The sequence below is a fragment of the Nyctereutes procyonoides genome, unplaced genomic scaffold, assembly GCF_905146905.1.
Source record: "Nyctereutes procyonoides isolate TBG_1078 unplaced genomic scaffold, NYPRO_anot_genome, whole genome shotgun sequence".
Taxonomy (NCBI): Eukaryota; Metazoa; Chordata; class Mammalia; order Carnivora; family Canidae; genus Nyctereutes; species Nyctereutes procyonoides.
Window position 1 is genome coordinate 7,158,277 of NW_026575160.1, and position 26,212 is coordinate 7,184,488.

Below are 26,212 nucleotides of genomic sequence, written 5' to 3' on the forward strand. Positions count from 1 at the left end.
TTCTCCCAAACCATTCAAAGCCGACCTGGCTGCGGCGGCCGGCCCCTCTGCCCGCCTCCCCGCCGCCCTCCCCCTCCCCCTCCCCCTCGCCCGCCCCGCCCCGCCCCGCCGCCCTCCGCGGGCCGGCGCGGGGCGATTTCCTTCCGCGCCCGAGCGCGCGCGGGCCGCGCCCCCGCACCCGAGCGCAGCCCCGGAAAGCGGCCGGAGGGGACCTTTCGGCCGCGGTGTCAGTCCCTCCCGGAGTGGATGTGACAGCGGCGGCAGCTCCGGCCACAGCTTCTACGCAGTGGGTGATGCTTCGTCTCGCCCCTGTACCCTCTAGGTCCGTGGGGGCCGCTTTGGGATGGCCGGGGCGGGGGCAGTGGCAAGAAAACTGGCAACCGCGGAGCTCTCCTCCCCATAGCCAGGTAGACGGAGGGGCTCCCCACCCGCCCACCCGCCCACCCCCACACCCCGAGTTGCAAAGCCCAAACCACCGCGGCTGGCCCTGAGGTCGTGGGCGGTTTTTGAAGACGTGGCCGCGACTGCGGGGACTGCGGCTCTGTGCCCCGGCCTGCTCTCACCCCCGCCCCCCGCCGAAGCATCTGGGCCTTCCTTTATCCCGCCACAGCGACCCGAGCCTAAAGCTGCCTACCACCCCAAAGACTACACCTCCGACGGGGCTAAAAAGAGGAAGTTCGTTCTTTTCTCGGAAGTCAGTCCTGTCCTTGGAGAAAGCAGCGGGCCAGAGAGGGACAGTGCAGGGTCTTCGCTGCGGCCCGCGTCTCCTGAGCTGCCGGCCCAAGGTGGAGGACCCCGTGGCCGTGTCATCCCTACCGTACACCCACATAAAGCCCCACATCGTGACCCCTAAAGGGAGGCTCGTAAGAGAGCGAGATGGGGTTCAAGCCCCCCCCCCCCCGCCCCGCGAACCCGCGCAGCTGCCGGTTGTGAGAGGCACCTTCTCCGCCCTTCATTCCTAGGAGGTGGAGTGGGCAGTTATGCTTCGGGTGACCCAAGCGCGGTCCAGTTCCTGGGTGCTTTTATTATTTTAAGCAATTCTATCTAACACGTTAACAATAACTAGCCCCCCCCCGCCCCCCAGAGGGGGTTGATGCAGATTCTGGCAAATAGGAGGCAACAAAAGTCGGTGGGCTGGAAGGGAAGCCGCGTGGTTGAGAAGCCCATCCTTGCAATGCCATACTTGTTTCTCTCTCTGTGTCTCTTTTGGAACGAGTTGGGATACAATAACCGTTTCTTGTTCATCTGTTAAGTTGCAAAGCAAACGAGAGGTCAGGAACCGTATTCGGTTTTCGGGGGGGGGGGTTGGTCTGGGGGTGTGGAGGTTGTGTGCCCTTGTGCAGGCCGAGGTCGGCACACGCTGTCCCCAGACTGGAGTGTCAGACGGGAATTAACCCAGCGAAGGGCCCCATTCTGGGCCTGACCGAGGGTCGAGGCTGTGGGTGTCAGGAGGAGGAGGAAGGCCCCCCCCACCACCCCCCACCCCGCCCCGGGACTAGAGGGCAGGCCAGGTGGCTGTGCCCCGCTGAGGCTCACAGTTTCAGTCCGGAAACCCCCGGGGGTCTGGAGTGCCTGGAACTGGCTGAAGGGCTCAGACTTCTGGGGGAAGTGAGGGCAAGAGGCGTCCCTCCCTCCCCCCCGGGGGGGGGGGGCAACAAGGCTGTGCTTTCATGGGAGGGGCGACTTGCAGGATTTGGCTATCACCATTTTCACAAATATTCAGAAACAATGACCACAGCATGCCAACTGGCCTGCCTCGGGAGTCGCTGCGGTATTTTAAAATGAGATCCTGTCTGAAAATTAAGGATACCTTCACTTAACAGTCTGCAGGCAGGTATCCTTAAAACAAAGCGCACTGTGATAACTCACCCTTTTGTTTACATCTTCTGCCTTTAGGATTTTATCTCTCGCAAGCAGAGAATTCAGCCACACTCTACCAAGCGTTCTAAGTTGCCGATTATTCCACGATATTTATTTGAAGGTGGCTGCGGAAATCTTGAAATTTTTCCACCTTTACCACACTTTCTCTCTCTCTCTCTTTAAAGATCAATCTCATCTCTTAATTTTGTTTTTCTTTTCCCTTTAGTTGAATTCTTAAAACTAAGGAGATCGAATAATTGGGCTTTTTCCTTTGTGGCTACGGGTAAAGCAAGACAGGAAAGTGTGGGCAAAGTGTAAAGGGAAACCTTACCTGACCAAGGGGAGTTGGGATTGGGGAATGAAAACGAGGGCAGAGAAGCTGGAGGAGAAACCAAGTCCGCAGCAGCGCAGCAGCCAGGGATCATTAGCCAGCCGGACTTGCACAGTCATCAATCTCCAAGACTGGTTCTTAAACAAGTGAACCCAACCCTATTCTGGGCACTAAAACATAAACATAAAGGGGATGAGGAGCGCCTGGCCACTGGGTACCAGGGATCCCCAAGGCTGAGGCTCTGCTCTGGATGCCGGAATACTTATGAGAGGGGGTTTAAAATGAATGACCTAACCAGAACCATCACAGCATGGAATCTTCCTGACGGAGTCACAATGAATGACTTTAGTCCCGAGAAGAAATTTCTCTTGAACTCTTCCAAAAGAGTGCAGGGTGAGAATGAGAGGGATTTTGAGTGCCTAGCCTGTTACTTTTTGAGCAGAAGGCTGTGGCTTGCCAAATGAATTACCTCTCAAAATGTTTGGGGCTTGATACTCCCCTCCTTTGCAAACCATAAATATTTCATGGCCGGATTGTCCCTCTCTGTTCATCAGTAGGTATATCCTACCTAACATTTTGTCTAACAATTTCCTTGTCCACACTTGCTGGGAAAGCAGACTTAGTTTGAAAATCCTAATTTCAGGCTCTTAAAAACAGTTTTAGAAATTTCCCTTTGGGGCTGAACTCAGCCTGACTTAAAGGACGGTAGTGGAGAACTACCTTCTTTGGGAATACTGGATTGATTGGAATTAAATCATTTTGTCTACTTCTAAAATAAATTCCCTGAAAAAAAAATTAACTGAAAACAAAAAAGTTTTTCTTTTGCACTCGGATAATTCAAAACGAGCTTTGTTTTCAAAACTGCAAACTTGGCATGTTCGCAGCCCTTCCTGAGGAATGTGTGCTGTGTTAAAAATTGAAAAAAAAATACTGTTAGAAGAAACAAAGTTAGGAATCTCATACTGAGCATATGCAGTAACTTATGCATGTATCTGTATTCTTCCAGTTTGAATATATATGCAGTGATATTCTCTTAGCAACAATCCTTTATAAGTACATTCAGAGAAGGAAAAGAAACCTACATATACTCTAGAATTGTTAGCAAGAGAGTAAATTTTGGAGTTGGGTTTGTACAAAAAGGTGAGTATTTGAATCTGTGCCTACTCTTTCTTCTCAGTCTTTGGATGACCTCCCACCTGTAGGTTGGCTTAGAGTTTTGTGAAATAATTTCTCTGAATTGCATGAATGAAGCACAGGAGCATTCCCACAGAAGAGGGCGCAAATTGGAAAAGGCTGCAGTTGAGTAAGATTATACATCTTAGATTTCATCTTGTTTTGAACACTCCACAGGGATTGCCTAGTTTGATATTCAAGTAAGAGAATTTTATCAAAGTGGAATATAAAGTTTGTGTCAGCACAAGTGACTTTGATAACTCTGTGTAAAAGCGAATTCTTGCTCAGCCACACAGGCAGCCTTAATGATGTTTGAACACCTTGCCCTAAAGAAGAGGTCATTCTTTTTCTCTTTTAATGATAGTTGAATTCATGAATTTAATTGATTCTGTATTTCCCTTTCTGAACTTCTTTAAGGAACAAAAATAGAAATTGTGAAACTATCAATCCAGAAATAAAATGAAAAAGAATAAAGCTTAAGAAATTGAGTTGCCAGGAGTACCTCGAATGAGCAAATCAAAATTTCAAATAAATTCATCTTTAAACTATCTGACATTCTGCCTTCAAAATGAGGATGAGGTAAAGAAACATGCTGAACTTGGATGTAGAGAGGAATCCAAGTGTGCAAAGAATGGAGCGTTGAAGAACCTTCCCCGCCCACCCCCCCCCACCCCCCACACACACCTCTATTGGCTTATTGGGTATGCAGGCTAGAGTGGCCACGTCCCATCTTTGCTTCCAGTTAACCTTGGTGAAATATGCTCTCAACTATTTCGGGGGGCTGCTGGAGTAAGTGAAGAAATAATGGAAGAAATATATAGTTATTCATAAGAGGCCTTTATTATGACCACAGGCTTCCTACTTCCAAGCATGTTTATCTTTTCTTTTTCATCATTGAGCAATTTAAATCTTAATCTAATGGTTTATATTTTGTGTTTTCCCAGATAAAGTTGCTTTTCTGATTACTCATAACTTTCATGTCTCTCCACTTCAAGGGATTTCCTTTTTTCACAAATGGCTTTTCCTGAAGCCTTAAATCCTATTTCCATTGTTTTGATTGATTCTTCCTGCCCAAAACATGTTGTTTTTGCCAGTGACCACAAGAGGACACAATTTCCTAGAGAACTTAGCTTTAAAAGAACCTCACAGAAGGAAAAAACTTAACAAAATAGCAAAAATGCTGTACAATCTGTGACTGTCATTTTGCATATGCCTATTTGATCTGTGCCACCTTTATTAATTAAAAAAATATGCATGAGGTGGCATTCAAACCTTAGGTTTTTTGGAAGATGTTTTCTTTTTGTTGTAGAATACAAAAGAAAAATGTTTATGAAAATATACTGAAAAACTACCATTTTAAGGGAAAATATTTATTTTACATTAGCAGAATTTTTTACAAAACTCTGAGTGACCTAGAATTTTGCTTTTTCAATTTTAGAGCCATGTTTGGCAATGAAAAACAGGGTTGTTTTTTTTTTGTTGTTGTTGTTGTTGTTTTTAAATATGTGACTATTCCAAAATATCTTTGAAAGTTTGAATTTTTGGTTTCAGCATTTGGGATGTCTTTACATGAAAAAAATGTATGGAAATTATGCTTTATGGTTTGCCAATTATATTTTAATGCATATCATAGGTTAAGAACTAAATCATTTTTCAAAGATATGGAAAAATAGGACATTTTTAAGATACTCCCAACCCTTGCCCCATATTATTATGCACACTCTAATTTGAAATCACCTTCTTCTTTCTTATTACTTCTTCTCAAAAAAGGTTTCAGACCATATGATTACTTTGTCAATTAAAATACACTAAAATGAATTATGTCTTGATACTTTTCTAAAAGAATTTTATAGTTCTGGGTGAGTGCCAGTGACAACCAGGATGGGGAATCCCTGCTTTATTTGGAACTCAGTGTTTTTGCTTTGCATTTGTGTCTTCTTGCAGATGCATTCCTAATCACATCCTCTGAGACCCTGCTGGAGGACCTGCACAGTGGACCAAAAGAGCTGGAAAGAGAAGAGAAAAAGACAAGGAAAGAACAGAGTGAAAATAAGGAGGAGATCAAAAGAGAAAAAAAAAAAAAAGAATGTGAAGAGAGTGAAAGAGGGAGCTAGAACAAATGACCAAGACTTATAAGAAAAAGACTGAGGCTTATGATGTAGGGATCACTGATCAGAGAAAAGGCTTAAATCACAAGAGACAGGAAGAAGTGCACTTAGCGGGAAGCAGAAAAGCACCAAGATTATTTGCCTCAGTTTCTGCTCAAAGAGACTGTTGTAAGTAGCTACCTGTCCCTTGGTGTAGGCATTTAATTTTCAAATTCCCTGTCACTCTCACTGAAGTCATAACAAAAAGTAAGGAACTAGGTGGAGGGCCATGAAACTTTTAATTGAGGTTAATGTTCATCTAATAGATGTGGTCTCTCCAGAATTAGAGTAAAGGTGATGTTGTCATCCCTGCCTCTCATGGTAGTGGACAGGAAGACTTCTGGGGGGGGGGGGGGACACTGATACCATTACTCTGAGAAAAATGCTTTTGATCTTGGTAAGATTTTCGAAATCCTAGCTCATTTCTTGTTTTCTATTTGATCTCTGCAGTGGATATCAAGCTTGGTGTTTTTCCCTGTGGTTAGCCAAGGTCAGTACCTTTGCCTTCCCCACCTGAGATACCTCAGTGAAGACTTAGCTATAAGTGATGTATTTTATTCTCACTTACCCCATTCAACACCTTGAGATATTGTAAGGTTCTGGTTCTGCCTAATGGTGCATTCAGAAGACCTGAATTCTGGGTTCAACTGGCACTAATTACAGCACGTTTATTTATTCTTTGATAAAAATGCATCCGTCTCTAATTATATTAGGTACTTGGAGTAAGAAGATTTAGTCCCTGACATCAAAGATGTCACTCTAATGAGAAATAAAACATGAAAACAATTTTGTAACACGGAGAGCCAACTGCTATGATAGATGTTTTCAAAGAATGTCGAGGAAGGACACTGGACCTGGTCTAAGGTGACAAGATGACTTTGTGCATTGGGAAATTACCTCACTGCCATGGTAATCTCCAGATATACTTCTAGGAAGCCTGTTCCAGAGAGAGAAACACACAGAAAGGCTCACCAACCAGATTAAGATGCACATGTCACATGGTTTATTAAGTCAATTTAAAATATACATGGGCACCTGGGTGGCTTGAGTATCTGCCTTTGGCTCAGGTCATGATCCCAGGGGCCTGGGATTGAGTCCCTCATCAGGCTCCATGCAGGGAGTCTGCTTATCCCCCTGCTTATGTTTCTGCCTCTCTTTCTTTGTCTCTTATGAATAATTAAATAAAATCTTAAAAAAATAAAATATACAGCAAGAAAAGGAAATAGAGTAGGTTAATATACTAGAATAGGTTGCAAACAGGCAGGCAGGGCCATGCTACCCAAATCCTGGAGTACATGAGTTCACATCATTCTCTCTCTTTTCCTCTCTGTCCTTCCATCAGCTTTCCTTGCTGATGGTATGGTTAAGAGGTCCAAAGTAAGGGTGAGCAATGTTGGAGGATGCTTGAAGGTAAAATAACCTTGCTCTATTACAGAAGGCAAATACTTTTGTCTTGGGACTTAACACAGCCTCTGAGCAGTTACAGATTTTATCTTTCTATCTGGGCCAGAGAACAAATGGGCCAGGTAGGATGTTACCAAAAGGAAGCCTAAGACCTCATGATTATGGGATTCCCTGAGAGCCTCATGACTATTTGATGCTTACATAGTCTTTCTGTCCCTTCCTATTCACTTTAGTGATATCTAAGATATCTTAGAGGTTACTTCTTTCCATATTTTCTATCATCTCTCTTTTTCTAAAGATTTTATTTATTTATTCATGAGAGACACACGAGAGAGGCAGAGACATAGGTAGAGGGAGAAGCAGCCTCTATTCAGGGAGCCCAATGTGGCACTTGGTCCTGGGACTCTGGGACCTCACCCTGAGCCACCCAGGTGTCCCAGTGTCATCTATTTTCTTTGTCTTATTTCTATACTGTGTCATCTGTTCTCTTCAGCAGAATTGGATAGCCATAAATATTACAGGAAGCATACATTGCAGTGTTCCTGAATTACCCTTTATCTCTGCTTTACTCTAGAAGGACCATGGAGTGAACCAGATGAGAAGTAGAAAAGGTAGAGGGAAGGAAAGACACTGGGAACAGCATGGGCAGAGGCAGGGGCACAGGAGCCTGCATGCTGTGCTCAGGGGCTGGTAAGAAGTCTTGTATGGCAGGAGATAGAAGGAGTGTGAGAACGGCTGGAAAGGACACAAAGTTTAGATCACTAACTTCCTGTGCCATGTTAATTTTATTCTAAATGCAGTTGGGGAAACTGAAGACTCTTAAGCAAGGAAAGGACATGTTTAGATTTATATTTGAGAAATACAGCCTATGGGGGCATCTGGGTGGCTCAGTAGTTGAGTGTCTGCCTTTGGCTCAGGTCATGCTCCCAGGGTCCTGGGATTGAGTCCAGCATCGGGTTCCCTGCAGGGAGCCTGCTTCCCCCTCTGCCTATGTCTCTGCCTCTCTCTGTGTGTCTCATGAATAAATAAATGAAATATTAAAAAAATACAGCCTATGGATAGACAGTGCTGGGGATGGATGGATTAGACAGCTACGTGATTGATTATATTTAGGAAATTCTTGGCTCAACCCACAATATACATTATGTAAGTACATCAGTTTACTTATGAGAACTTACACCATTGCAATAGCTATGGGGCACGTGGACAGGATAATACGAAGCTGAGAGAAAAGGACTGGATGGATTCAGATCTGGAGGTATCACTCTCCTCATCTGTCAAATGAAGTAATTGAATAGATAATATGAAAAATGTGTAAAATTCAAAAATGTGTAAACTTAAAGGATTTTAGAAATTATCTAGTCTGATAGTTTCATAGATGAAAAAGTTTTCTCTGGGACTGCTTTGAACTCCACAATTTGACAATATTTGGAATCTAAAAGCATTTTCCAAAGTGATGAGAATGAGTTTCCTTCTAGTTCTGAAAACTGCTTGTGGCCAACTGTGCTTAAACTTTTGTGCCAAATATAAGTAAAAACAGGCAGTGAAGTGGTTTGAAAGAGAGCAGGAGGGGCTTCCTCCAAAACCACTTGATACTTCCCATAGTCATGCTTTAAACCTGTTACAAGTAACTCATTATGTTGGGGCCTGGCATTGTCCTCTTCAGGTTCCTCTTTTAGATGGCAGATTTCCCAAGGTGAGGTAACACATTAGCTTACTAACGCCTTTGAGTGAATTCCACTGTATGGCAGTTTTCTCAAGAAGGGTGGGGCCCAAGGTAGCCAAGGACACAGGGACACATTGGGAGAGCTGAGATTAGAAGTTAAGGAAAGTTATGAAGAAAGGAATGGTTGTGGTATTAAGGCCTTTGCAGTTTTTCCAAGGCCTGTCCAAGCCTTCCATGCCTGCTCTTCCATGTGGCTGTTGCTGTCGAGGTGTCTTTTCGATTCAGTTCTAGATAGAGTACAATGAGATAGTGAGGAAACAAGGACCCACTGGCCGCCTCATCATTTTGATGTCTGCCAGGATCTTAGAACCTGGAAAAGTGTTTATCAAATAATGCATACTCTTCTGTTTCACCATCAGATGCATGTTAAGAGCAAATATGAATCATAGTCTCTTTGCTTTAATTATAACGGACCTATTTAAATGTAGTTATATTCAAGAGTAGAACTATTTCCAGGGAATATGAAGTGTATGTATATAATGACTGAGGAAAACAGAAATAGCCACAAGTAGTCATAAGCAACTTTAATGGCAATTTTAATTTCACAACCAAGTGTTTAGGCTGAGGATGAATAATTGTTAAAAATATTCTGACAAGAACAACAAAGATGTGAAATTTGAAGCATATCAGTGGACTCAGCATAACTGAAGAACAGATACTGCAAATGAATTATATTTAATTTATTTTTTAACTGGGCCATTCTCCAAAATAGACTATAGTCTAATATAATTATCAGGAAAAATCAACTTTAGTTCTAGGTTCATGTAACATTCATTCACTATTGTGTTCATTATTTTGATTCTTACATGAAAAATTGGGCACCCAGATATTTTCTAGAGATTCGTTAAAACATTTTACAGTACTTGTTTAATACATATTTTAAATGGGAGAGAGAATTTCACAGCAAATTTTGGTAAGACAAAGTGATTGTTGGATTTTACTTGTGAATACAATAGCAATAGAAGCTACAAACACAGGGTGCTTTATCTTTTGTCCTTTCCCTGAGTTAATAGGTATGGCAGAGGATCTATTGGAGAATAGAATAGAATGAAAGCAGATTAAAAATAAGAATCTAGGTCATTTCCCTAGATTAAATTAGATGGTCATTTTAGTTTATTATAAAATTCCTAAAACATTGCAATTGCAGAACTGGAGAAACTGCTTATAAAGAAAACACTTGAGTAAAATCATAGAGCTAGAACTATAAGACATTTTAGAAGTCCAGAGCACTTCTCCCTTTTCTGGCAAGACAGAATGGTCATAGAAAACAGTGCAGTAGATGACAGACCAGATTCTGGAGCCAGTCAGCCTAGGTTCAAATATGACTCAACTTATCACGACCCATGTAACCTTAGATAGGTTACTTACTCCTCCATGCTTCCTGTGAAGGAGAGAGGATAATGTACATCATCAGTTGTTGTCATGATGAAATAGAGTCATAAGTAGTTAAAACGGTGCCTGGCACTTGATATGTGTTTGATATCATTTTATTTATTTAATTTAAAAAGTTTTAAAAGTTTAAAATATTTATTTATTTGAGAGAGAAATAGTGAGAGAGAGCACAAGCAGCGGGGAGAGGAGGAAGCAGGTTCGGCGGTGAGCCAAGAGCTGTCTTGGCACTCCATCCCAGGACCCTGGCAGGCTGGGATCATGACCTGAGCCAAAGGCAGATGTTTAACTGACTGAGCCACCCAGGTGCCCTGATATCATTATTTTAAATGAGTACTAAGTTAGGTGGTACCTTGTAGACTTGAGTTGCAGCATTTACATTCAATTCTAAGTGCAAAAGGAAGGGTTTACAGGGTAAAAGAGGAAATTAATCCATGATTCAATTTGTTTGAAGAGCAGCTGTTCCTATGTTCCTGTCTCACTCCCTGAGGTCTCAAAATTCAAAATGGAAACACTAATTGGAGGAGGTTCAATAATTTATCCATGCCCTGGCTACCAAGAAATGGTAACAGGAGCCATATGACTTCCATTTTCCATAGTAGGTGGTGTTTTGTCTGAGCTGAAGATTCTTATTCAACTATCCACTTCATACCACACTTAGGGTTTCTCACAGACATCTTGAACTTATTGTTACTCTAATGTAATTTGTTCCTCCCACAAGCTCAGTAGATTATTTATCTAATTGCTTAGCCTAAAAACCTGAGAGCCATCATTAATCCATCTCTTGACTCCAGCCCACCCTTTCCTCCATCCAAGTGATTACAAGGAGTACAGTCTCCCTATCAAGATGGACAGATTGGGTATTCACGCTATAGTAGGAAATTAGTTTGGGTGCAGTGTATTCAGAACTCCAAGAGAGATGGCATTTCCAGAGTTCATACCATTGAGACTCCCTGTAGCACAAGTTAGTGTTAAGTGGCTCACATTGGAATCTGTTTCATTTGTTAGTATTTTCTTCCTGAGAAGCTTAATTGCTATGAGAAACCAGACTCTTGGGGCACCTGGGTGGCTCAGTTGTTGAGTGTCTGCCTTTGGCTCAGGTTGTGATACTGGGGTCCTGGAATCAAGTCCCATATCAGGCTCCTACAGGGAGCCTGCTTCTCCCACTGCCTATGTCTCTGCCTCTTTCTCTGTGTTTCTCATGAATAAAATCTTAAAAAAGAAGAAGAGAAGAAGAAGAAGAAGAAGAAGAAGAAGAAGAAGAAGAAGAAGAAGAAGAAGAAGAAGAAAAGGAGGAGGAGGAGGAAAAAAAGGAAGAAGAAAGAGGAGGAGGAAGAAGGAGAAGAAGAGGAGGAGGAAGAAGAAGAAGGAGAAAAGAAGGAGAAAGAAGAAGAAGAAGAAGAAGAAGAAGAAAGAAGAAGAAAGAAAGAAAGAAGAAAGAAAGAAGAAAAAGAAGAAAGAAAGAAGAAAGAAAGAAGAAAAGAAGAAGAAAGAAGAAACCAGACTCTTCCCATATTCCTTATGGGTGCAAAATGGGAATCCCATAAACTCTTGTTTTTCGATTATTACTCTCTTTAGGAATGTACAAAAATATGCAGGTCCTATCACAGGTTAAATATTTCTCAATTTACCTCAGTGTTATCTTAAACTTACATTTTAGCCAGTATACTTAACAGTGAAATATAGAGTATTATCTGTTCCTCAAAAATCAGGGATTTTAAAGACACTTGTTTTAAAATACTGATTTGGACACTGTTTCTTCCCACAGATATTCAACCAAATATTAATTCTAACTGGATTCTGAAATTGTTTGATAAACATATCTAGTCTTACTATAGCTATATATGCCACATATATAGGTGTGTGTGTATATATATATGGATGTACATACACATATATATGCATATATACACACACATATTGAGCAGGTTTTTTTTTGTGTGTGTAGCAGCACCAGCACAAATACTGATGAGAAAGGAAAAGACTACAGTGTTTTTTTTTTTAATTTTTTGTGGCACCTATTCATATTGTATACTAGACTTCTTAGAGCCAAGTTTCTGATCCACCATTTAAAAATACTGACTGGTACTATCGATTATTGCATCTTCTCAATTTGTCCTGCTTTCTTCTTGGGAAAATAAATTATCTCTAATTTCATAAATATCACCCTACTACTTAAAATTATACTCCTCCACTAATCCCTATGCCCCTTCTGGATTATTTATTTCTCTACAGAATAAATATCTTTTGTTTTTCCACTCCTCATTTCTTCCTCACACACAGAAATACCATAGGGTTCATGAGGGAAACACACACACACACACACACACACTCCACACACACAGTCCAGGAGAAGTCTGACTATTCCTGAAAGATTTTTTTTTTTTACTTAAGTAAATTGGAAAAGGAAGCATTCAGTTTCATAAAGGATTGTATTCATGACAATATATTAAAGACCCAAATTTCATAGGGCTATTCTGTTTTTATTTTTAAATAATGCTATTTAACATAGGTTTATGATGTTATGGTGACAAAGATGATTTACTACAAGTAACATTAACAAAAGCAGTTCTCTGTGTGGTTTAATACTGTCATAGATTTTTGAATGTCCTGAATAATACATATACTTCTGGCTATCTTCAGTAAATGCTATCTTTCTTAGCTGAGATATTAAAAGCTATTGAGAAGTGATTTTTAGATTTTGCTACCTGAAATTTGATAGTAAAATGAAGTAAGGTTGAGAAAACCATTGAGCCCAACAATGTCTTAAATGGAAGACATGTGTAATGTAATTTGAAAGCTTTGTTGCCCTAGTTGGTGGCAAGAGTGTAACAATAATTACCATCTTCTGTAATTTAGTATTCTTAGCCCAGACTTCATTAATCAAAGAGAAAGTCATAAAAGACAGATGAACTAAAAGCATGCTAAATTTCTTATAATTTAAAACTTTGAATTTAGATAAGATATATTTTAACTATTTGTTTGAAAAAATTGTATTGCAATCAAACTTATATTGTTTGTACTGTCATAAAATGACAATACTTTGTGTTCTATAATGTACCCAAGCTGACTTCTACTCTATCACATTTCATGCTCTCTTTCATTTTGTCCAGCGATTGTTTTTCCATTCTGAAATATCAGACTGATGCCTTGTGAGATGAGGTTAGGGTATGAGGAGTTGTGGTATGTTATAAACTGGGGTGGGGAAAAGGCATAATATGTAGCACTTGCTCTCTCATATCAGCTTAACATGGTTAGAACAATTTAAACTTAGTCCTTGCCTGTTTGTACTCTGGCCTTAGGCTTAAAAACTTGTGCAGTGTGAGTTCAATTCTGCTCCTTCATGGTGCACTATATTAATGAGACCCTTTTATATGTCAGGCACTGTTCCAGGCACCTGGGAGGAAGAGATATATTAAGTAGGATATAGTACTGTAATAGATTTTAAAATGTACTGGATTAAACAGCACAGTTTGTTTTATGAAAAATTTGGATAGGTGTTATAGGCTTGGCTTAATGGCTCAGCCTTGTTGATTTAACTTCTTACTCTACTATCCTCAAAATATGACTTCTCTTTCATGGACCACATGGCCACCCTAAGTCTCCTTTCAATTTTACATTCCAGCCATTGAGAAAGGAGAGAAGCCAAGGGAAGACATGTCCTCTCGAAAGGGCCCTGTCTAGAAATTACATGTGACTACTCCTCACATGCCATTATTAGCTCATAGTCCCTTAGCCACAACTAACTACAAGTGAGGCTGTGAAATGTAGTCATTAGCTGGATAGCCATGTCAAGCATCACTTTCACAGTTTCTTTTGCTAAATGAAGAAGGGGAGAATGGGTCGTGTTGGATAATTAACAGGCTCTTTATCAAGTAGTGAATAAAATAGTCATGAATCTTGGCTTCAGCGTGGCTTAGAATTTACTCCTTTAGACCTAGTCATAGTGTGCATGCTAGGTATATGGCTGTTTTACTCAGCATGTCAGTGCTCCTCTTCCAGCAGTCTCAAACTAAGGGCATTTCAGTATAAGGTACCACACAACTTACAATATATTAAGTACATGTCTTCTATTATATTCCAATAGCTAGTGTTCCTAAGACTCCCACATGTCCCATCCAGTATCTGCACAAGCTGAGTAAGTGTATATCCCTCATTCCACTGTGAGCTCATTTTAGGGAAGATATCTTTGTTTTTTTTTTTTTTTTTAGGGAAGATATCTTAACTGAAGGAGAAAATTGTGTTGAGAACAGAGTCAAGCCCATAGTAAGCATCCTATAAACTTGATAGACTTTTGTTAAATTCTTCCTGAAAGTTAGCACAAGAGTTGGATGCTGAACAGAGCAAGAGAACTCAGTTTGCTCCAGCCCAATTTAAATGTAAACTGAGCCTACATTATTGCTACTTTTCACTCTCTCTTCGCTAACATTTATGTGCTTGCTTAGTGTAGGGCTGCACATAAGAATGACCATACATATTGACTTGGGAAAGGGAAGTCAGGAAATTGTTCACCTTCTTGATCATGTTGTCAACTTCTCTCTCCCAAAGGAGATATTTATAGCCCACTCACTTCACTAAACTGAAGAAAATAGATCGTCATGTTTTCTTCTCTATAATTTCTGTAGAAAACATAATTTGCATGCATTTTTCACAGAAGGAAAGAATCTAGAAAAGAAAATAAACTTTTATATGCTAGTATATAAAATTTAGTCAATGAATCTAACAGAGTGACAACATGAACAAGGGGAAAAACTATGTGGGGAAAGAGGGAAGAGAAGGGAGGCAAGAGAGATCTATGATGATTTTATTTATTTTTTGTTATACATAGCCACTTATCCTTGTGGCATGAATGATCAAGAAAGGACTAGTAGAATTGTAATATAAATGCATTGAAAGCCAATTACGAATGATATAAGAATATTAAAAAGCACCAACAACTAACTTGTAGCAAACCAGTCAGTATGGGGGAAAAACAGATTTATGCAATACTGAAGTAGTCTAAAGAACATTCACAAAATCAGAGATACAATAATGGTCTTATACTTTAAGCTTATAAGGAAAATGTCATAAATCATATCTTCTGACACGGAAATTCTCCCAATTTGGAATTTTATTTCAAGAGAACTTCTATTTCTGTGTGTGTATGTGTTTTAAAGATTGTATTTATTTATTCATAAGAGACAAGAGTGAGAGTCAGAGACATAGACGGAGGGAGAAGCAGGCTCCCTGTGGGGAGCCCGATGCAGGATTCGATTCCAGGACCCCAAGATCATGACCTGAGCCAAAGGCAGACATTCAACCCCTGGGCCATCCAGGTGCCCCAGAGAACCTCTATTTCTGAATTAAATGTTATAAATCTAAGAATTATATTCACTTGTGCCACTTGATCCATTCAGTAGTAAATTTATGATCAGCCTCCATGAAAAGTTTCCAGCCACCCTTAGATTCATAGTTTAGTCTGAATAGTACCCTTCCCTCTTAAAAGATGTTTCATTGGGGTTTGTCCACACTGTCCTCTTGCAAGTAGGACTCGACATTTCTGACCTCGGTGCTGCTCTTTACATTGTTTTTGGGTTCTTTGGCATTATAACTTGGCAATGTTATTGTCTTATACTAGAATTGTATTTAGATATGAACTAGTTTAAACCCATAAGTTGTATTTTCCTTTTGTGGAGATGATGAAGTAAACATCTTTACAAGGAAATTTTCTCAGTTTTAAGGTTAGAATTTCACTTTTAGAAGATCATCTCAATTTAGTTTTAATTTTGCTAAGGAGCCAGAAAAATACAGTGAACAAACAAAAAAAAAAGTAACTGTCCAGTAGCACAAGGGTTGGACTAGTTAGGACATATCTGCCAAAACACGAGATAGATTTATCTAATGCTTATATATTTTACATACTCTCCCCTCCTCCCCCCTTTTTTTGCTGTTCCAAGCATCATAAATACGATAAATATCCTATGTAGGATACTTTAGATGACAGTGTAACTCATCATTAATTCTAAATCAGAGCCTCAAATGCATCACAGGAAGGAAATATCAAGGATTATGTGGTCTTGAGGTGGTAGCCTTTTTGTTATAGTTATCAGGCAGTAAGAAGCTATACATGTAGGTCACACATATGTATTTCTGAAGCATTTAAGAAAACAGCCCAATTTAGATGGAAGAAACTCACACTCTGTGAACACAAAGCAATATAAAAAATGAGAGTAAGGGAACAAAATATAAATTGCATAAAATTCAAATCATCCTGCTAGCAACACATATAGTATTGAAAGATGGCATAAATTGAAACCATAGGAACTAACAGTAACCCTTAAAGGAGTCCTTCAGTCTGTGCTTAAATAAGTTCCTTACCAAACTGGGTGCACAAACAATGCTGGGCCACCTTCACAAGGAGTACATGCCATCGTCCAGCTAATTGACAGGGGCACAGAGCTATACTATGGCAACATTTGTCACAGTCACCTCTAGAGAAAGAGACAACTAGGTCAAAATCAGGCTCCACCCTAAGTTTAGACAGGATATTTTATCCAATTTGAGCTTGTTTTTTTATTTGTAAAGTTGACATATTATTATTCATCATAGTATTTTGTAAGGATGGGATGACATAGTATATGTAGGCAGCTAGTGCATAGTAGTTGTTCAATAAATCAATTGCTCTCCCTACTGGCTTGTGATTTCTCACTCAGCACTGTCTGCAGTGGAGTTGGGGAGCCACGTCTACAGAAGTGTCTGTGAAATCTGAGGCAAAACACCAGCCAAATACAAATAAAATGGGATTTCTCCTTCATTATTTTTCAGTTTGCCCTTTGACTTGTAGTGAAGATAATGGACTTTTTGTGATCTTTTCTCTTTAGTATTCACCCAGATTTTCATAGTCTTGACTGATGAGTTTTTGACAATCAGACGTGAACAAAGAATAATTGTAAATACTATGTAACATGCATGAACCAGTAGACAGGTTTTTATTCCATTCAAATTAGCTCTCTAGGGGCTAATATGACCATATTCTAGGTATTAATTTAGCTTATGTGGCTCCCACTGAAACTGTTTTGGTTTCTATGGAGACTTTTGCTCTGGTTTACTAGTATATAACTGTTTCCTCACCTTTTCATTTCCTGAAATAGCACCAAGTACAGTATCTGAATTTTGACTAATATAAATCAAAGCACATGCTTTCCTTTCAGTAAAGTCCTCTATTTCAACATATGTGCAGGATTTTCCTTTTTAATGCATTAGACATCTGTTATTGCTAATGGGGATAAAATGTCACATGTTAAAAACAATAAAAGTTATTAAAAGCAGTGCAAGTTTGAAATATTTTGAAATTATGTTAGAAATATATTTTTTCTTTTAATATATGGCAGTTTTCAAACATGAATATAAAAAGTATATGAAAATGAATATGCATATGGATATGTACACTTATCTGGTTCTAATATGTCCTTTAAAAAGATGAAGTAAACACTAAATGTTATACAATTTGTACCCTCACACACACATGCACACACACACACAATGCACATGCACAAGCACTCATACATGCATTGTAATGCCCATGGAGCGTAATATAGGAAGAAACCTGTGGTGCTAATTATTTAAAAACCAGGAATTTCCTTAGAAATTAGTATAGTTTATGATAGTTATTTTTATTAGGCGTGTGTGTGTGTATGTGTGTAAGTTGTGGGTGAACTCAGCTGTGTTTAAGAAGGCTCACAACATTGTTAAAATTTCCACTTGCATTTTCCATTTCAGTATCAATAAAATTGAAGTGTATATTTGCAAGTACTTTTCCTTTTAGTTTTTAACTCTGTGTAGTTAATGGTAAATTTATTCCTTATCTTGCTAATTAATTTCAACTTCTCTTGTATGTTTGGGGAGGAGGAATGTCAAAATACATGTTTTATTGAAGACAGATTTGTAATTGAAAAGCAGTCTTTTCCCCAAACCCGATGATTTCCATTACACATAAAACAATACAAAAACTGGGAAGCTAATCAAGGTTGTTAAAAATCAGGTTACTGGATATCCTTGTAGGGAGAGAAGGGCCATAATTGGAGGGAAGCATGAGAGAGGCCTCTAGTATGCTGATAATGTTATGCTCTGTGGTATCCAAAGAAAAATATTACAGAATGTCACATCTCAGTATATTAAATGCTTAGTTTTAAATATTTTAGAGCTAAGAAGGCAATAGTTCTCCCTTGAGTAATAGCATCCTGACACACAACTGACAAAATTCACAAATCGTTTTGTGTGGCTATTTTTAATATAAAATAATTGTATTTTTCTTTTTTCATTTTGATAACATTTAATATCCATTCTCTTATCAATTTTCAAGTCTAAAATACAGTATTGTTCATTAGAACAATGCTGTATATTATACCCTCATAATTAATTAATCTTTTAACTGGAAGTTTGTTCCCTTTGACTAACATCTTCCCATTTCCTCTGCCCCACAACTGCTGGCAGCCTCCGTTCTACTCCAGTTCTGTGATTTTTGTATTTTTAGATTCCACATGTAAGAATATACAGTATTTGTCTTTCTCTGACTTAATGACCTCAAAATCCATCACTAATTGCAAAAGACAGTATTTTCTTCTTTTTTTAAATGACTGAATAGTATTCCAATCCATGTATAGTCCACGTTTTCTTTATCCATTCATTTATTAGTGGACACCGGGTTGCTTCCGTGTCTCAGCTGTTGTAAATAATGCTGCAGTGAACATGAAGAGCACAGATATCCCTTCCAGACACTGCCTTCATTTCCTTCAGATAGATAACCAGCAATAGGATTGCTGGGTCATATAATAGTTTTATTTTAACTTTTTGAGGACCCTTCAAGCTGTTTTCCATAGTGACTATACTAATTTATATTCCCACCAACATTGTAAAAGGGTTCCCCTTTCTCCACATCCTACCAACACTTCTCTCTTTTCCTTTTGAATTTTTTTAATTTTTATTTATTTATGATAGTCACAGAGAGAGAGAGAGGCAGAGACACAGGCAGAGGGAGAAGCAGGCTCCATGCACCGGAAGCCCCATGTGGGATTCGATCCCGGGTCTCCAGGATCGCGCCCTGGGCCAAAGGCAGGCGCCAAACTGCTGCGCCACCCGGGGATCCCCATCTCTTTTCTTTTTGATAATAGCCATTCTCTGACAGGTGTGAGATTACATCTCATTGTGGTTTTGATTTGCATCTCCATGCTTATGAGTGATGTTGAGCACCATTTCATGTACCTGTTGGCCGTTTGTAGGTGTTCTTTGGACAAACGTCTTTTCCTGTCCTTTGTCCATTTTAATTGGATTATTTGTGTTTTTTGCTATTGAGTTGTAAGAGTTACTTGTATATTTTGGATTTAAACCTCTTATCAGATAGATATTTGCAAATATTTCCTCTTATTCCATCGAGTACCTTTTAATTTTTTGAGTTTCTTTTGCTGTGCAGAGCTTTTAGTTTGATGTAGTCCCACTTATTTTAAAATAATTATGCTATTTTTCTGACTACAAAAGAATGTTAGGAAACTGGAAAAATATAAACAAGTACAAAAATGGCCAATTATAGAGCGTATGTAAAATAAATATTTATATCCATATATAAATATATGTAAGTAAAATGCATACATACACACATATTTATACACATATCTATATGAAACAGAAATGAAATCATGCCTTACATTTAGCTGTATACCTTTTCATTTATCATTTTTTGGAATCATCTTTTCACAGCACAATCTCTTTTGTACATCATCCTTTAAATGACCACAACAATTTATTTATTTGAGAGAGAGGGAGGGTGGGAGAAAATGAGTTGAGGGGGGGACAGAGGGGGAAGCAGATTCCCCACTGAGCAGGGAGCCCAGTGTGGCTCCATCGCAGGACCCAGGATCTTGACCTGGGCTTAAGGCAGACACTTCGCCAACTGAGCCACCCAGGTGACCACAATTTAAAACAAGGACTTACATCTTTTAAGGACTTACATTTTTAGATATCTAGGTTATTTTCTCAATATTATAAACAATAATATATAGTGTTATTTTCCTAGGCTAAATTCCTACTAGTGAAATTTCTGTAAGCAAGCTGTAAGAATTCACAAAATGCCCTAATCTTGTAAAATACGGCTTAGATCTTCTCAACTAGAGCCAAAGTTCAGAGAGCATTCTTGAATCCTAACGCCTTTCTTGATATGGTAAATTACCTGAACTTCAGATAGTATTGAATCTCTCCAAGAGGAAGTAGTTCTGCTCCCAGGGAAAATTCTGTTTTTCTCATTGAGTAAATGACCCTCATCTAATCAATGAGTGTTCTGTAGGTTTCCTGAATGGCAATTCCAGACACCTTCTTTTCTACAATTTACTGGCTGCTGGTCTTGGTAATTATATTTAGGTCTGATATACTTATGTGTGGCTAATGCTCAGTCAGTAACTGGAATAATTCCTGGGCTTGTTTTCAATATATGTAAAGACACTGATACTTACTTGAATTTTGGTGACAAAAGTTAGAAATGCTCAACAATCATTAATATTACATGGAATATTCAAGAAAGAGATGGCACTTTGAAAAAATAGTGAAACTACCAAAGTATGAAGGAAAAGGAAGAGATATGAAACCAGTTTTAAGATTTGAGTTAATAGTGAAAAAATTTACATAAGGACCACCCATTCTAAAACACTTTTGAATGCGTTCTGATAAAAAGACTTTTACATGTATGCATGTTTGCATGTATGTGAACCATACAATGGAAGGAGGGGTTATAACCATAGAAAGAGAAGCTTGGAGGGTGTCCTGGGTAAGGACATTGAGATTTGGATTGAAGTATGGTGTATTATTTCATGTGGATGCAATTTGGGAAGATTTTTGTTGTGTTTTGTTGTGCAATACTTTAAGTCCTAAGCATTTTTAAGCCTGCTTCATGTTAACTTTAGAAGTGGTTGATTGAATTTGATGAAATGAATATACTAGTAAGGTTATGAAGTTTAATTTGTGGTTGTGTTGTCTTGAAACAAAGTGGCATCCAGTATGCATATTTTAACTGAGCTCATCTGCTCTAATTTTTAAGAACTTCGGTGAGATTAAGTAAGGGAATAGTGATGAAAGCAATGGTGTGGCATGTTCAATAAGATCTACAATTAACAAAACCACTTGTCAAATGTTTGTTAACTATAGTTACCACATTTTTTGGTCAAAGTATGAACCCATGGTGAGAATATTTGAAAGTGGGTATGCTCCCCAAGTCAGAAAAATTTTAGTAAATTTCAGAAGGCCTTTACTATCAACCCTCAAATAAACCATTTAAAGTTGAATCAAAGCTTTTCAAAGGAACAAGACATGACAATTATCCTTTTATCTTTCTATGTGAGGAATAAAAATTATTAAAATAGTGGATATGAAAGTTACACATTTTCATTTTTATTTTTTTAATATTTATTGATTTATTTAGCATGAGCAGAAGGAGAAGTAGAGAGAGAGAGAGGTAGAGAATCTCAAGCAGAGTCTTCATTGAGCATGGAGCCAATGCAGGGCTTGATTTCAGGACCCCGAGATCATGACCTGAACTGAAATCAAGAATCAGACACTCGACCCACTGAGCCACCCAGACACTCCATTTTATTTATTTATTTATTTATTTATTTATTTATTTATTTATTTATTTATTTATTTTAGAGTTACCCATTTTTAAATGTTGGGAAATTATGTAGAAATTCATGCCAACTTCATCTTTTCAAAAACTTCTATTTAAATTACAATTAAATTTAGGCCAAAGTGTACAAAACTTTTCAAAGATTTTGTATAAATTTACTAATTTCAGAGTGAAAATAAAATCCACAAATAAAGAGGGTAAAGCTAGGTGCCAAATTTTCATAAAAGTATAAATGGCGGGGATCCCTGGGTGGCGCAGCAGTTTGGCGCCTGCCTTTGGCCCAGGGCGCGATCCTGGAGACCCGGGATCGAATCCCACGTCAGGCTCCCGGTGCATGGAGCCTGCTTCTCCCTCTGCCTGTGTCTCTGCCTCTCTCTCTCTCTCTCTGTGACTATCATAAATAAATAAAAAAAATTAAAAAAAAAAGTATAAATGGCTGAAATAGTGCAGGATTTCCAATAATGCACCTTGAGACCCAACTTCCCTCTCTGTTGTTCCAAGGAGGGTCCTTTTCTCCTTTCCTCTCTGATTCTCTTCTGTGGAAAGCAGGTGGCAATTATTTAAACTTCTGGGGTGCATAGGGACTCCTATGTCCCTCAGGGAACCTAAAACAAAGCATGATTGTGTATCTATTCCTGGTTGACTGAACTGAGTTCCAGGTTTTCATATTTCATGTTTGTCTAGATCAGGTATGCATAATAATTGAGGCAGTTCTATTTCTATTACCAACACTACAGCCTTCAAAATGAATTTGTTCAAAAATAAATTCTTGGAGGATTTACCAATCAAGGTATCATCTTTTCATATAAAAAACTTTATATGAAAATTTTAGAGGTTATTTCAGAAAAGTAGGGTTTACAGTGACCTTCCTGGCAGATCAAAGACTGTAATTACATGTCATGGACCAGAAGCCTTATCTTTAAATTTCTGTGTTTAAAAACAAAATTAAACAAAAATTTACTATAATGCTGGCAGATTAAATTTGGCACAAATGCCATGCTAATTAAAACACTGATTCTGTTTAGGAGAAGCAAGACAATTTAATATTGTTTTTGTATTTGTTCTCATGAGCCTTTCTAAAAGGCTGAATTGTCATTTTATTTTATATACACGTTCAACATTGAAATAGCATAAACAATAACAACATTCACTAAATATTTACTTTGTATGAGGCACTGTACTAAGCACTTTATGTGATCTCTTCTGACAATTTATATAACTCTGCATTTATTACTTCTACTTTATAGACCAGGATTGGTACTGAAGCCCAGATGTTTTAAGTGAGTTATCTAATCTAGTAAGTGGCAAAATTAGGATGTGTAGCTCTTCCAACACTCAAACCCATACTTGAGAATGAATGTATCTGGCCAAGGAAGTCGGCATGGACCACAGAATCCAGAATCAGATATTTAGTTCTTGGCTATGACTTTCAGGGGTAGAGTCCTGATTTTCATTCCAGGATCCACATAATACCATGAACAAAACTTGGCTTCACTTTCATGAAACACTTGAAGAAAAATTATAGAACAGGACAAGAATCAAGTATGTGTGAATGTCTCCCTAAAATTAATGATAATTCACATTTGTTAGGTGCTTTATAGGTTCAAATGAATGTCATAGTTATTAACTGATTTTTTCAGTTTTTATTTTGAATTATAGATTCATAGGACATTACAGAGGTGGTATAGAGATGTTCTGTGTGCCTTTCACTCAGCTTTCTCCATTGGTTATATCTTACATAACTATACTACAATATCAAAACCAGGAAATTAACATCGGTGTAAAAAGACATAGTTCTATGTCATTCTATCACATATATAGGTCAGTGCAACTACTGTTGCAATTAAGATACAGAACTATTCCATTAGAAATTATCTGATTGAATAAATGCACACTTACTTGGACAATATATACTTAAATGTAATGTCTAGGCTGCTGATAAAATAGAACTTCTCTGAATGAGGGGCACCTGGGTGGCTCAGTGGCTGGGCATCTACCTTTAGATCAGGGCGTGACCCCGGGGCCATGGGATCAAGCCCTGCATTGGGTTCCCCGCAGGGAGCCTGCTTCTCCCTCTGCCTATGTCTTTGCCTCTCTCTGTGTGTCTCTCATGAATAAGTAAAATAAAATCTTTTTTTTAAAGAGCTTCTCTGAATTCATATCATTTTTCTCAGATTTAAAATCACTTTCCTTTCCTTTAAAATATATATGCAATCGCAGTAGCAAGTTAACGGAGGGAGTTGGGGGATCCCTGGGTGGCTCAGCGGTTTCGCGCCTGCCTTTGGCCCAGGGTGGGATCCTGGAGTCCCGGGATCGAGTCCCGCGTCGGGCTCCTGGCATGGAGCCTGCTTCTCCCTCTCCTCTGCCTGTGTCTCTGCCTCTCCCTCTCTCTCTATGTCTATCATAAATAAAAATAAGTTTAAAAAAATAAAGGAGGGAGTTTTGATCTCCCTGTTCATTTGACAGGTGTGTATTGTTCCACTTAGAAAGATGCAGAGACCAGAACTAAATGCTGACATTTAAGTATTCCGGGAATAAAAAATATTGGAGGAAAAATCTGATATTTTTCAATTTACCTGAAGGTATTTTATAACGAATTCTACTTTTTATATTTTGTACTTTCATATATTACCATTGGTAGTAAAGGGGGTGCCTTGTTCATAGACTTTTTATTGCCATAAAGTTGGAAGGGATATGATGATGAGTATTTTAATAGCAGTTACCATTTACTGAGTGCTTGTACACCATTTACTCTGCATACACATTTCAGTCAATCCTTATAATGGCCCTACTGGCTGAATATTATTGTCTTTTCTTTCTTTTCTTTTCTTTTCAGATTTTATTTATTTATACATGAGACACACACAGAGAGAGAGAGAGAGAGAGAGGCACAGACACAGGAAGAGGGAGAAGCAGGCTCCATGCAGGGAGCCTGATGTGGGACTTGATCCAGGTCTCCAGGATCACACCCTGGGTTGAAGGTGGCACTAAACCGCTGAGCCACCAGGGCTGCCCTATTATCCCTATTTTAAAGATGAATAAATTAAAGGCCAACAAGGTTAAATAAGCTGTACTACTTCCATAACATGATGTGATGTACTTGCAATTCAAACCCACGTCTGCCAAATTCCAAAGCTTGTGTTTATAATCATTATGTTCATCAAAAAGAGTTTTGTCTCTTTTCTTGTGGCAGGATTGCATTGAAGCCCCTAGAGGAAAGTTTTGACTTTAAAATATCCATAGAAGATTATTTCAAGGCCTCTTCAAAAACTTACACCAGTAGTCCACCTTACCGGTTTTAAAAAAACTATATTCCTTTGGTACATGATAAACACATGTCCACATTTCTGATCCTCATAAAGATAGTTACTTATTTTTACCACATAATTTCTGCTTAAAAATAATAATCATATACTCATTCACAAATAACCTCAGTCCCTAAGAAATTGGTCTCAAATCCTTGACTGGGTATAAATCGTAGTTTCACTATCTATTTGCTGATTGAGCCTGGGCAAGTTATTTACTTCTTAATTCCATACTCTCCTCATGACTGCTAGGGTAATCATGGTATCCATATCCTAAAATTATTATTTGAACTTTAATAGTTATGTAAAGAACCCAACTCAGTGTTTAGAACATGTGCTATTATATAAATAAAAATATGATTCTAGATATTGTTACTATACTCAGACCTAAGAATCCAATTATTCCATTTTTTTTTCCTTCAGACCATTTGTAGCTTCTCCAACATTTCACTAAACTATGGGACTAAATATAGTCAGTGAGTTCAAGATCTGATTTGTAACAAATGCAGCTAGTGATTTCACTAAGTTTTGGAGAAATCACAAAATTATCTGCAGTAAAATAATTGGGTAATCATATTCCATTCATTTGTTCATTCATTCAAACACATGTATGTGATGTTGTTGCCTTTTATTGTATACCAACTGTTTGATCTATTTCCAGATTCTCATAGATATTTTCCTCCCTTTTGAAGACTGGAAATTATAAAAAGCTGTCTGCAACAGCTGCTTTGAGGTCATCTACGTTTGCTGACTGCAGGTGGAAATCTCTTTCACAGAGCCCTAAATGGAAGGTGGTAAAATTTGGCTTTGAGGGAGCTGGACTCTACTAGCCTTTTGTATAATTTATCATCCACAAAGTGTGTTAAGGTGCTTTTGATCTTTGGAAACAATATCTTTCAAAGTGAAGGTGTTGCTTATATGTGACCGTTAGTCCTCTATAGGTATCTCAGTATCATGCTGATTTCAATGAGTGAATGAATTTTTAAGATGGTATAATGATGACTCAATTTAATAGAGAGACTCTAGATCCCGTTGAAATCCAGTTGGGAGGATCAAATGAGAGGAGGTATGTGAATAGTGCTTTGAAACCATAAAGCACTAAGTAACCATAAGTCATTTTATTATGATAATTTCCATCATATTTATTAAATTTTTGGTTTCACTGAACATTAAAAATTCTTTGCTTTCTGCAATATTAAGAATGGATTTCTGCCAAATAGTAACCATAAGAAG

At 38.6% G+C, this 26,212-nt stretch overlaps 1 long non-coding RNA gene across 1 annotated transcript; it reads left to right on the top strand.

Moving 5' to 3' along the window:
* The first annotated feature begins 139 nt into the window (after positions 1-139).
* On the top strand, positions 140-26,212 carry LOC129502712 (uncharacterized). The gene is made up of 3 exons (XR_008663021.1): positions 140-322; positions 5,309-6,001; positions 25,641-26,212. It is a non-coding gene; the product is annotated as an uncharacterized LOC129502712 (long non-coding RNA).